Below are 11,856 nucleotides of genomic sequence, written 5' to 3'. Positions count from 1 at the left end.
TTTAATCTTATTTATTTATTTATTTATTTTTATTTTTATTTTTTTATTTTATTTTTTTTTTAATTTTTTCTTGGTTTTATATTTTTTATACCTTATATTATAAAGACAAACTAATCTAAAGACCCTAAAACTAATCACCTAACAGACAAATCGCTAACCTATACTAAATCCTACAGAGACAAATAGCTAGACCTACACTAATGGTAAAAATACCTCGACTAACAGAACACCATCGACTGCAGATATGTAATGCCTTTCTACATTACATACCTGCACTCATCACCTGGTGACTGTCAGTCGAGGCACAGCCTAATATAGGGGACATCAATATATGAAAGGGAACCAGACGAGTCAGGAACATTTCCATATACGTCAGCTGTCGTCCCTAATTAGAATAACTTAAGCAAGATAATATAATGTATTTACATAATTTGTACATAAAGTGAAGAACCTCGCCCAGCAGACCACCATCGACTGCAACTGCCCAATACCTTCCTATATTGCACACTTGCACTCAACAGCTGGTGACTGTCAGGCGAGGAACTTGGCTTAATGTAGGGGACATCTATATTAGAAATAGATCGGTGGGAGTAGGAACTATTTAAAATATGTCAACTGTCAACCCTAATTAATATTACAATATATACATATTTACTGTTCATAAAAACCATAACCACGCAGTAAAAAAGTCACATCACTCTGATCAGTCCGGTCTCTCTCAAGAAAGCCATCAATTTATCGGTCATAACAATGTCCCCATCACCCAGGATGGTGGAAAGGGTGAAGGGGACGTCTACTGCGCCGCAGTAATTTATAAGTGAAGCACGTTCATGAACAAATCGCCGACAGTGCAGGATGATATGACTAATAGATAACACCGCATTACAGATGTCACAGTGCGGTGGGAAGCGTCTTTCCATATATGGTTTAATGTGGGTTAAAATGGTGGCATTAAGCCGTAACCGCGCCAACACTTTTTCTTCTAGGCGACTGGGACGGTTGGCAGTGTCCCAGTCGCCCAGGTACGGCTTACAAGTTGGAATATTTAGTCTGGTCCACTGACATTGCCACAGAAGATTTATTGATTTCTTTCCGAGAGATAGACTCGACCGTAGATCACGAGGAACGTCCCAAGTCTCCTCGAGCTCTACAGCCGACTTTGCAAGTAAGTCAGCCTGCTCATTGCCGTAGATACAACAATGACCAGGCACCCAGATCAGCGTGAATGACTTGTTGCATGAATGCAACTTATTAACGATGCGGCCCTGGATCTCATGAGAGTCCGTAGTGCAAGATACAATTGCCTGAAGGGCTGATTTTGAATCTGAAAATATGACAAATGAGTCATGCCTAGAATTGAGAGCATAGTCTATGGCTTTGTCAATAGCAAAAAGTTCTGAAGTAAACACAGATGTATGAGTCAGCAACCGATACCTGAGGGCACTTTCAGTCGACCACACACTTGCACCCACACATTCACTCGACTTGGAGCCGTCGGTGTACAATTGATGGGACCCCAAGTAACGAACAATGATGTTACGAAACAAGTGGTGGACCTCCGCCTCCGGCGCCTTGGCCTTTGGTGCTAGGAGCCATGTAACATCGACTGTAAAGCCGGGTGGCTCCCAAGGCGCTATATTTTTAAGCACCAACTTGTCACAGTCACTGGGGTCCACATCAAGCTCCTGAGTCAGTAAGTGGAGGCGAGCGGCAAGTGGCTGACGCACCCCCCGCAGAAGGTGGTGCTATTGACGCAGGGGGGTACAGGCCACATTGCCGATATTACTTTTCCTTAACGTCCTTATGCCGTAGGACAAGGCCAGGTGGTCACGGCAAATACGGAGGGGAGGCACATTTGCCTCCACTTCCATACGAGTCACAAGGGTACACCGGACGGCTCCAAGACACATTCGCAAACATTTATTCTGTAACACATCCAATCCTTTCAGAGTGGCATCGGATGCCGAGCCATACACCTGTGCGCCATAGTCTAGCTTCGATCGAATAAGGGATTTATACACCATTAATAAAGATTTTCTGTCGGCACCCCAGGTAGTACCCGCTAGGTACTTGAGGACATTTAACGGTTTATCACAATGAGCAAGCAAAGTATTAACGTGAAGTTTAAAATTCATTCTACGATCAAAATGTAGTCCTAAAAATTTTACAGAATTTTGAAAAGGTACCGCCTGATTATCCAAAGTTAAGCACAAATTAGGTACGTTACGATTAGTGAAAACTATAGCGGCACACTTTACAGGATTTAAGGGCAAGGAGCAGTTCATCTAGCATAAACTCTTGGTTGTACGGGAAGTTTACGTCTTCTGTGGCAAAGTCTAATATCTGTAGCTCAGCCGTGCGTTTATGATGTTGGAAACGCGGGTCATAATTGGCTGAGCTACTTACATGAGAAAAACTCCTGGCGAGGATGTTAGCAACGTCCATGGGCTCATCATAGATGTTATTATTTACTTGCAAGGTGGTGACTGGGAAATATGGGCCTTTATTATTTAATATTCTTATGGTAGACCAGACTTTACGTAATGGTGTTGTACGAGTCACCGTGGACACAAAGGACCGCCAGGAGTCACGTTTGGCCCTTCTTATTATTCTCCTTGCCTCAGCCCGTGCCTGTTTGTATGCAATAAAATTTTTCTCAGTGGGCTGACTATCAAAAATCCTGTATCTCCTATTGCGTTTTCTTAATGCTTGTCGGCAATCCGGCGTCCACCAATGTGCTCTATGCTTCGCATGAACTGTAGAAGTCTTGGGAATCGCAGCCTCAGCTGCGTGTAATATGGATTGGGTTATATTTTCGACCTTAACATCTATGGTCTCCCCAGATATATCTAAATTGGCGATCCTTGAGAAGGATCCCCAATCTGCTTTCTTATAGTTAAATTTTGCAGGTGGAGGGTCCGAAATGATGTCGCGTGTATAAGAAAGACAGATGGGTAAATGATCACTTCCCAAGGAGTCGTCGTAAGGGTCCCACGAGAGATCTTGATGTATACCAGGGGAGGCCAAAGATAAGTCAATGGCCGAAAAGTTACCAGTACGATCATCTACTCGAGCCGCTCTACCATCGTTCAGAAGACAGAGGTTGGACTGTAGTATTAGGTCGGCTACTTGCTCCCCACGACCATCAATCCTCAAGCTACCCCATTGATAGTGATGGGCGTTAAAATCGCCCAGCACTAACTTATTCCCAGGGAGATGTTCCACTAGTGAATTTAAAGCATCACTATCAATGAGGCCATGTGGAGGACAGTACAGAGAGCAAATAGACAGATACGTGTTATTAAATTTTACTCTGCACGCGACAGCTTCCAGAGTAGAATTTAGAATCACTTCCGTTTGTGGGTGTGATTTGTGTGTGTAAATGGCAACTCCGTGACCTTCATATCTTCTATACGAGTGGTAGTGTTTGAACTGTGGAGGATCAGGACGATCCTCCAGGCACGTCTCCTGTAAACAAACAACGTCTGGCCTGTGTATAGAAAGCAAGATTGCTATATTTTGTAACCTATTCCCAATACCTCTACAATTCCACTGTAATAGGGTGAATGCTGCGGTTTAAGATTTTCGTTGGGGGTCAGTGTGCTTCGTCTTTTTTTGTCGCCCGCCAGAAGGCGAGTGACTACCGGGGGACTTATCCCGGTGCTTGTTCACGGAAACCTCCATATTATCGTCAATTACGAGGCTCCCTGACTCCCCCGAGGAAGAGCTAACCTTCCTCTCCCTCGCTGGAGTGGGAACTGGAAGAACGTGAGGACGAGATTGTTTTGTGAGGGGGGGGTCAGATTAATCTTATCAGACTTGTCGGGCTTCGATTTTGGCTGCACCGACTGCGAAGGAGCAGCGGCAGCCTGAGAGTAAGATGTGGTGGCAGAGATGTCTGTAAGAGAGTTGGAATGTACAGGGGGTCTAGACTTAGAGGTAGGGCATGTGGCATGTGGAGCAAAGGTAAGGTCAGTCTGTGTCTCCACAGTGCTCATCACGGGACGGGACACAACCGCCGATGCATAGGAGACATTAGGCTTGGGAGTTGCATGCAGCTCCTTCACCTTCTTCCTAGCATCGTAAAAGGATATGCCCTCAGTCGCTTTCACTGTGCAGACATCTTTCTCCTCATTCCACTTGGGACAAGCCCTAGAGGAAGTGGAGTGAGCATCCTTACAGTGAAAGCAGCACTCAGTCTCGGATGTACAGTTGTCAGCAGAGTGACCTACAGCCGTACACTTGCCACACACGATGTTGGAAGCCTGACAAGCCTTTTCATGATGTCCATAGAGCTGACATTTTGAACAATGAAGGGGATTCGGGATGTACGGTCTTACATTTACAATTTCATATCCTACTTTGACATTTGTAGGTAGCAAAACTTTGCCAAAAGTGAGGATAACAGTGGCTGTCTTCGTCCTTACGCCTTCCTGATAACGAGTGATGAATCTGGCATCAATTACATCCTGCTGAGCAAGTTCCTGTATGATTTCTTCCTCACTCATCACCATGAGATCCCTGCAAGTGATAACACCCTTGCAGGAATTCATGGATGTTGGGATCTTGGCCTCGATATCATGACAGTGAAACTTACGCAGCTTTAGCAAGTCTTTAACCTGAGCTGAGTTGAATGTCTTTACTAGGAGGTCTCCATTTCCAAGTTTTTTTACTTGTTCCACCTCTCCCGCACAGTGGTCAATCACCTTCTTGACAATGAAGGGATTGAGTCTGGACAGGGGAGTAGAACCTAGAGCATGAAGAGTTACAAAGGTGGCGTTATTTACAGGGATGTCAAGCGGGGAACGAGTCTGGCGTCCGTCAGTCTAGGGCGGGTCAGTCACGGTAGGGATGTCGTCAGGACTACCTCCCCCCCTGAAGGGGGGGAAGGCAGTAGGGGAGTCCATCATAGCTACCACTTCCCCCGTGAAGGGGAAGTGGGAAGAGAGAGAAAAACGACCAAGGGGCAAAGTACCTGGGGAAGACCCACCTAGGCTGAGATTACCCTCTCAAACCACTCTCGGGAGGACGCGCCTGTGTGTGACTCACACCCCAGAGCGATCACTGGGGGGTACACTCCAGAGGTGAGTAAGCAAAGGCAATCTCAGTAATTAGATATAGACACCTACTATATCTACTAAGGCCAGGGAGGAAAATGAGGTCTAGCTAACCTAACTTTATTGAAAAACGCCCTAGTGGCGGACAAAACAAAGCTAAAGCCGGTGAGGCAACCCTGCAGCTAGACGAGAGCTCAGAAACACGTCTTCACTCTTCGCAACCATCCATCAAAGTCCTTCTCTCCACACAAATTGCAAGGTCTAATAAACATAGGAACTGAACGACTGTCTTTAATAAGAGCTAAATAAGAGTATAAAGAAAACCTGAGAATGTGTGTGTGTGGGGGGGAACAATCTTAAAAATGATAAAAAGGAATCAGAGTGGAATAGGTGCAACACATAAATCACAAGAAGCTACTCCATGAAAGCTATCCAGGTATCCAGGAAAGCACGGGGAGGGGGGCACTGGGCCCGCCCCCCCCTTTAGCTCTCTGGGTCCTTTAAAAATTTATATATATTTATTTCGATAACAGCAAAACATGAAAAACTGGCAAGTACAAACAAATCGTAACACATGAGCCAGCAGCTCCTTGACTCTAAACCTGCATGTGACCTCCCCGTAATTATCGGATTACCTGACCTCACCTCACGACGGGCGGCACCTTGGCGTAGTCACTTGGCCATAGCCCTGGCCTCACCTACATGCTGCGACCAATCAGGTCCAAGCATTGGGCCCACGTGATACGTTCATTTTGGCGGGAATGGATGACAGACAGCCACTCAGTTCAGTTAGTCACCAGCATTCGGCGTGAGAACATTCGCCTACTAGGACTACGACTGTCTAACTCTACCATCGTCATTCGACATGAAGCGGCAGCTAAGTATGAAAGATTTTGTAAACAGAGAGAAGTATGAAAAGACTCATGGTAATGGTCTTCCAACAGAAATAAGGCACATAAGTAACATAGTACATTTCACCTATTTCCGTATGTTCTTAGGAGTTTTTGGTCGTAACTTCAGCAGACCGTTTACTTCTTTTAGTTTAATACGCTTATATATTTGAGTTTGTTATATATCTTTACTTTAGTTGTTACTGCCAGTGTTTTGCCAGTAATAAGAAAATTAATAGTAAACTCAGTAAAAACATTCTCTCTCTCTCTGACGGTTTTGTGTTATTGTTGTTTTAGGAGTCCTACACCGTCTGTGAATGAAGATGCACATCCTGTCCCACGCTGTTCCAGTAGTTTGGCTGTTTCTTCACAAGAAGACTACAGGAGTTTGGATCCAGATATTCTATCACAAGACTCAAGCATTGCGGGTCATTCCAGTGACACTGGATTTTTTGTTAACGTTGCCCAGCTTCCTAAAGAAAAACGAGTGCACCTCCTTCAGAACCCATGGGTTCCTGACAAAAAATACCAGTTTCCTGTTGTAGTTGACTCCAGTGGCAAGAAACGCAAATTCCAGCATTCTTATTTTAAGGAATTTCCTTGGCTGTCCTACAGTGGACAAAGAGGGGGGCTTTTGTCGCTACTGTGTTATAATGGGGAAAATGATGAGTGGAAGAGGGGATCAAAACCTAGGATCACTTGTGAGCAGACCTTTCAAGCGTTTTAAGAGTGCAAAAGAGGATTTTCGAGCTCACCAGGATAGTCAGTATCATGTTTTTTCTATGGCTCAAGCTGAATTTTTGTTGCCACAAGAGCGTGGTGGAGTTCCCATTGATAAAATGGTTAACACTCAACTTCGTAAAAGAGAGAGAAGTGCAGAAAGGAGGAGAATGAGTATTGCCGACGTTTACATCCGATTGTTGAGACTGTAATCCTGTGTGGAGTACAGGAATTGGCCTTCCGAGAACACAGAGATAGTGAACCTCTTGACTTGGATTCCATGCCAGCTAATGGAAAGGGGAGGAATTTTAAAGCGCTTCTTTGGTACCAGCCATCAGGTGACAAGCAGCTGTACAAGGACATTAAAACTGACCCCCCAAAACATGTTGCTGACAAGCTGGAATGTGCAGAATCAAATTATCAAGTGTGCGGTGATGTGATTAAGGAAAATTTAGTGAATTCCATCAAGCAAGCTGATATTTACTCTGAGATACTGATAGTACCACAGATATCAGCACACATGAACAGTTAGCTCTTGTCATATTTTATGTCACTGAGGGTAGACACGTGAGGGAGGACATGCTTAGTCTAATTAAACCTTCTAAAACCACTGGTGCTGCCTTGGCTGATGAAATAATGCAGTGCTTGAGAAAGCTGGGCTTATCACTGACAGGGTTATGATGGAGGTTCAAACATGAGTGGCTTGATAAATGGAGCTCAGGCTCACATGAAACAGCAGCAGCCTCTTGCAGTCTACATTCACTGTGCACCACACAGACTTAATTTAGCACTAGGACTTGCCCTCACTGTTCCTGGTGTCTGGAATATTCTTGGCATTGTTTCAGATGTTTCAGAGTTTTTAAGTGGATCTGTAGCAAGGGTACAGGTCCTAGAGAAGAAAGTTGGCAAATATATACCAGACTTTCGTAAGAAAAAAGTGAAGCCTCTATGCAGAACTAGGTGGATGGAGCAGCATGAGTCTCTGAGAATATGTGACATTTTGCTGATACCAGTAGTGATGGCCCTAGACTCCTAAAGGATATTCAGAGGTTGGGCAACACAGATGCTGTAGCGAAAGCATCTTGCGTACTGGCAGACATAACACGTTCTGAATTTATTGTCACCCTACAGATGGCAGTTTCGTTACCTGGCATTACCCAGCCTCTGTCTGTGAGTCTTCAAAAACCCACTCACACACTCACAGAATCCATGGAGCTAGTTGAACAAGTCAACAAGGCAGTGGCAGCCAGTCGAGAAGGATTTTCCTTGATAATTGATAAAGCATTAAAACTGGCTGATGAACTTGATGTTCCTGTCTCAGTCCCCAGAACTGCCAAACGACAGGTTCATCGGTCAAACAGTTGCTCGTCGACTGGACCAGCAGAGTTATACAGGATCAAAACCTGGTATTCATTCATTGACCAGATGATGACAGAACAGAATGTTCGTTTTCCTAAGGAGCAACCCACAATTCAGTTAAAAGAAATCCTTCCACTGATTATTGAAAAATCCAGCCTTACCTCCATCAAGCAGGCTACAAAAGCATATGAAAAATATTTGCCAGACTTAACCAGTCTTGTCATAACTTCCTGTCTTGAGAGAGATGAATCCTCACTAGAAAGAACACAGCTTCCCAAAGACACAAGTGAGATGTTTCAGATGACAAGCAATCTTCCAAATGTGTGTGTCATTGTGCGTATTTTGATGACATTACCTGTCACATGTTGCTCTGCAGAACGAGGATTTTCAGCCTTAAAGAGAATGAAAACAGTTTAGCGGTCAATGATGACCGAAGACTGTTTGGAGGCAATGATGCCTATTAGTATTCATGGTAAAGAAAAACTTTCAGTCGATGAAGTAATTGAAAAATTTTTGAAGATGTGTTCTCGTCGTCATTGCGAATAGATAGGAACATTGCATTTAAAGAAGTATAAGTCGTAGTAAGAGGGAAAGATGGATCATGATTGAGTGTTCAAGAGTTGACCAGTTGTTTATATGACAGACTGAGAGTACCAGTTAACTTTTCTATTAGAAATCTAGACAGAATAGGGCTGAGACTGAGTGGCTTCTTCATTGTTACTTAGATAAACAATAAATATAAACAAACAATTTTGTTTAACTAACTGACGACCTATCAAATAATCTATCTTTCTATCCATATATATATATATATATATATATATATATATATATATATATATATATATATATATATATATATATATATATATATATAAAAGTAATCCCTCCCTCTAATATCCGGATGCCTACTATCCGGACATCCCCACTAACCGGACAAAATTGTCCTGGGATCCAATATTCCCAAAATGGGCCAAAAATCGCAAAAAGTGCCAAAAAACCCCGACTTTTTTCACACCCGTAATTTGAAATTGCCGTGCAGCACCTAACAGCTGTTACACCATGGTCCCTTCACCCCTTCCTTCCTCCCCCCTCCCCCCTCCCCTGTCAAGGTTGCCATTTGGTATTTTTCATTACCAAATGTGGACCAATTTGGTAATGAAAAATTTGTTTGGTAATGAATCAGAATAATTCAATACCAAATGGATTTTCCACATGTATGAGGATACACAGGATGGACATGGTGGATTGTTTGCTCTCTCTGATTAATTTGGTAGCCTATATAGCATGATAATAATCAACATGCTGTTAATTATAAGAAGAGTGATTACATGTATTTATACATGTATATATAATTAGTGAAGAACAGTTGCTAGCTTTATGAATTTGGTAATGAAAAGTTAAAAATGGAAATGAAAATTGAGGTGTTTGGTAATGTGGCCATTGCGATCTGGCAACTCTGTTACCCCATCATCAACAGTCACAGCCTAACTCCGATCGAGAGCAGATGCTTATTGCAATGCAAGCCACATGTGCTTGATTTTTTGTGAATAAACTGCAATACCTCGCCACTAGAACACACGGGAATTTACAGTGTTGTGCAGTGTTAAGAAATTAGAATTTAGAGTGCAAAGGATTAACTATGGACTGCAAACTGGCGGTTCAAACCAGTCCAGGAGCCAGGGACTTGTTGTAAGTACCCAGAATGTATAATATTGTATAAACTCACCCCTAAAACTTCATTCTCTGGTTCTTTTCCATTTGTTTCAGTCTTTTATGTTCCTTGTTGGTGTGATATGTGTCTTAAATAGGTGCTATGCATGTCCAAAGGGAGTTGTGTAGGTGTTTTTCTGAGTTAGTATCCATAAGTACAAGTCCAGAAGGCTGGGGCCCAATATCCGGACAGGACCACTATCCGGACATGCCTATGGCTCTATTACGTCGGATATTGGAGGGATTACTGGATATCTATCTATCTATATCTATCTATCTATCTATCTATCTATCTCTATATATATATATATATATATATATATATATATATATATATATATATATATATATATATATATATATATGAAGCCTCTGTGATACAGTGGTAAAGTGTACATTTTTGTACACTGAAGAACGAGGGTTCATGCCTCGCCAGGGTAATAAACTTTGAGAGTGTTCTTCTGGCCACATACTGCATTGGCGGACACAAGGGGTGCTGTGGTTGAACAAGTGTTGCATACTAAACTATGCTAGCACTCAATTGGCTTGCATGGGCTGATTACGCTTGGTCCACAGACTACACACACATCCAAAGCCACTCCAACACAACAATTACAGTACACTTACAAGCACTTCTTACCCTACATACAGTCTCTAGTAGACAGCCTAAGCTGTATCATTCCCACTTTGGTAGGGATAGGCCAGTCCTGCAGTGGACACTCAAACGGCTGATGAGATTATATATATATATATATATATATATATATATATATATATATATATATATATATATATATATATATATACCACGTTGAGTACACCGCTTCCCGTCCGATCAGCGAAGTTAAGCAACGTTGGGTCTGGTTAGTACTTGGATGGGTGACTGCCTGGGAACACCAGATGCTGTTTGCATAATGTTCTTCCTATGTGTCAAGTGGGGTTGGTGGAGGATTAGTGCCCTTACCTGTAAAACAATTAACTCTAAGCCCTTGGCCACCCCATTTGGGATACATGGAGTCTGGCAATGAATGAATGAATATCTATCTATCTATCTATCTATCTATATATATATATATATATATATATATATATATATATATATATATATTTATTTATTTATATGTACAGTATATATTTATCTATCACTCAATCCCACATTGCCCCATGAGGAGCATAGGAGCCCGGGGGAAGGCAGTTGGTCCCGACATTTAAGATGAGAGTGATCAGCCTCACTCATCTCTGAGTGGCATTACATGAGCAATCAACTCCAACCACCCTTGGATATTAACCTTCACCGGCTCAATCCGATTGGAGTGCAATAACTACCCACTAAACCACCAAGCGCCAAAATTTGGTTATATGGTTACCACCCAGCTTAGTAAATGGTTTCCTGGTGCACAGGAAACCATTTGGCTTGTCACTCAGTGTAGAGTCACCCACAGGCTGAAGGAAGTGGAAAGAATGAAAGAAAGAAAGACAAGAGGGAGTGTAAAGTTACCCGTAGGCAGAAGGACAAGGAAAGAATGAAGGAAAGAAAGACAGAAGAGAATGGAAGGAAAGAAGGATGGAGAGGAAAGGGCAGACACCCGAGAGCAGCACTACAATGAGTGAGTGGAATGTGAGCGCCCCCACCTACCACATATATATTATGCTGGGAATCGAACCCTGGACTCTCAAGTGAGAGCCAGGCAGCATACCACTACACCACGACCAGGTTATATATATATATATATATATATATATATATTTTCCCCCCCCCTGGGGCGGGGGGAACACAATCTGGCCGCACTATTGGGTGGTACTACTACTCTGCGGCCAGGTTGTGTTAGGAAGAACACTGCCACCGTATTCCCTGCGTGTCGTAAAAGGTGACTAAAAGGGGCTGGTTGAGGGGACTAGGGACCCCCTCCTCTGTTTTTTAGTTCCTAAAAAGAGACAGGCCAGAGAATGGGTTGGGGGATGGAGTTATCCCCGTACCCTGAAGATTGGGTCTATGAATTTGCGTGGATGTAGTACGATTGAGGCTAAAAGGGAGGAGATTGGGAGAATGTTTTTGAGAAGAAAGTTGGATGTGTTAGCTTTGAGTGAAACGAAGATGAAAGGGAAGGGTGAGTCTA

At 43.0% G+C, this 11,856-nt stretch overlaps 1 pseudogene; it reads left to right on the top strand.

Annotated features, from left to right (window-relative positions):
• Positions 1-10,532: 10,532 nt before the first annotated feature.
• Positions 10,533-10,651, top strand: LOC145395366 (5S ribosomal RNA; annotated as a pseudogene).
• Positions 10,652-11,856: the final 1,205 nt, after the last annotated feature.

This window comes from Coenobita brevimanus, chromosome 30 (assembly GCF_032717465.1).
Source record: "Coenobita brevimanus isolate Jiangsu-jjx chromosome 30, ASM3271746v2, whole genome shotgun sequence".
NCBI lineage: Eukaryota > Metazoa > Arthropoda > Malacostraca > Decapoda > Coenobitidae > Coenobita > Coenobita brevimanus.
The sequence above is the reverse complement of the archived record's forward strand: the minus strand, read 5'-3'. Positions and strand labels throughout refer to the sequence as shown.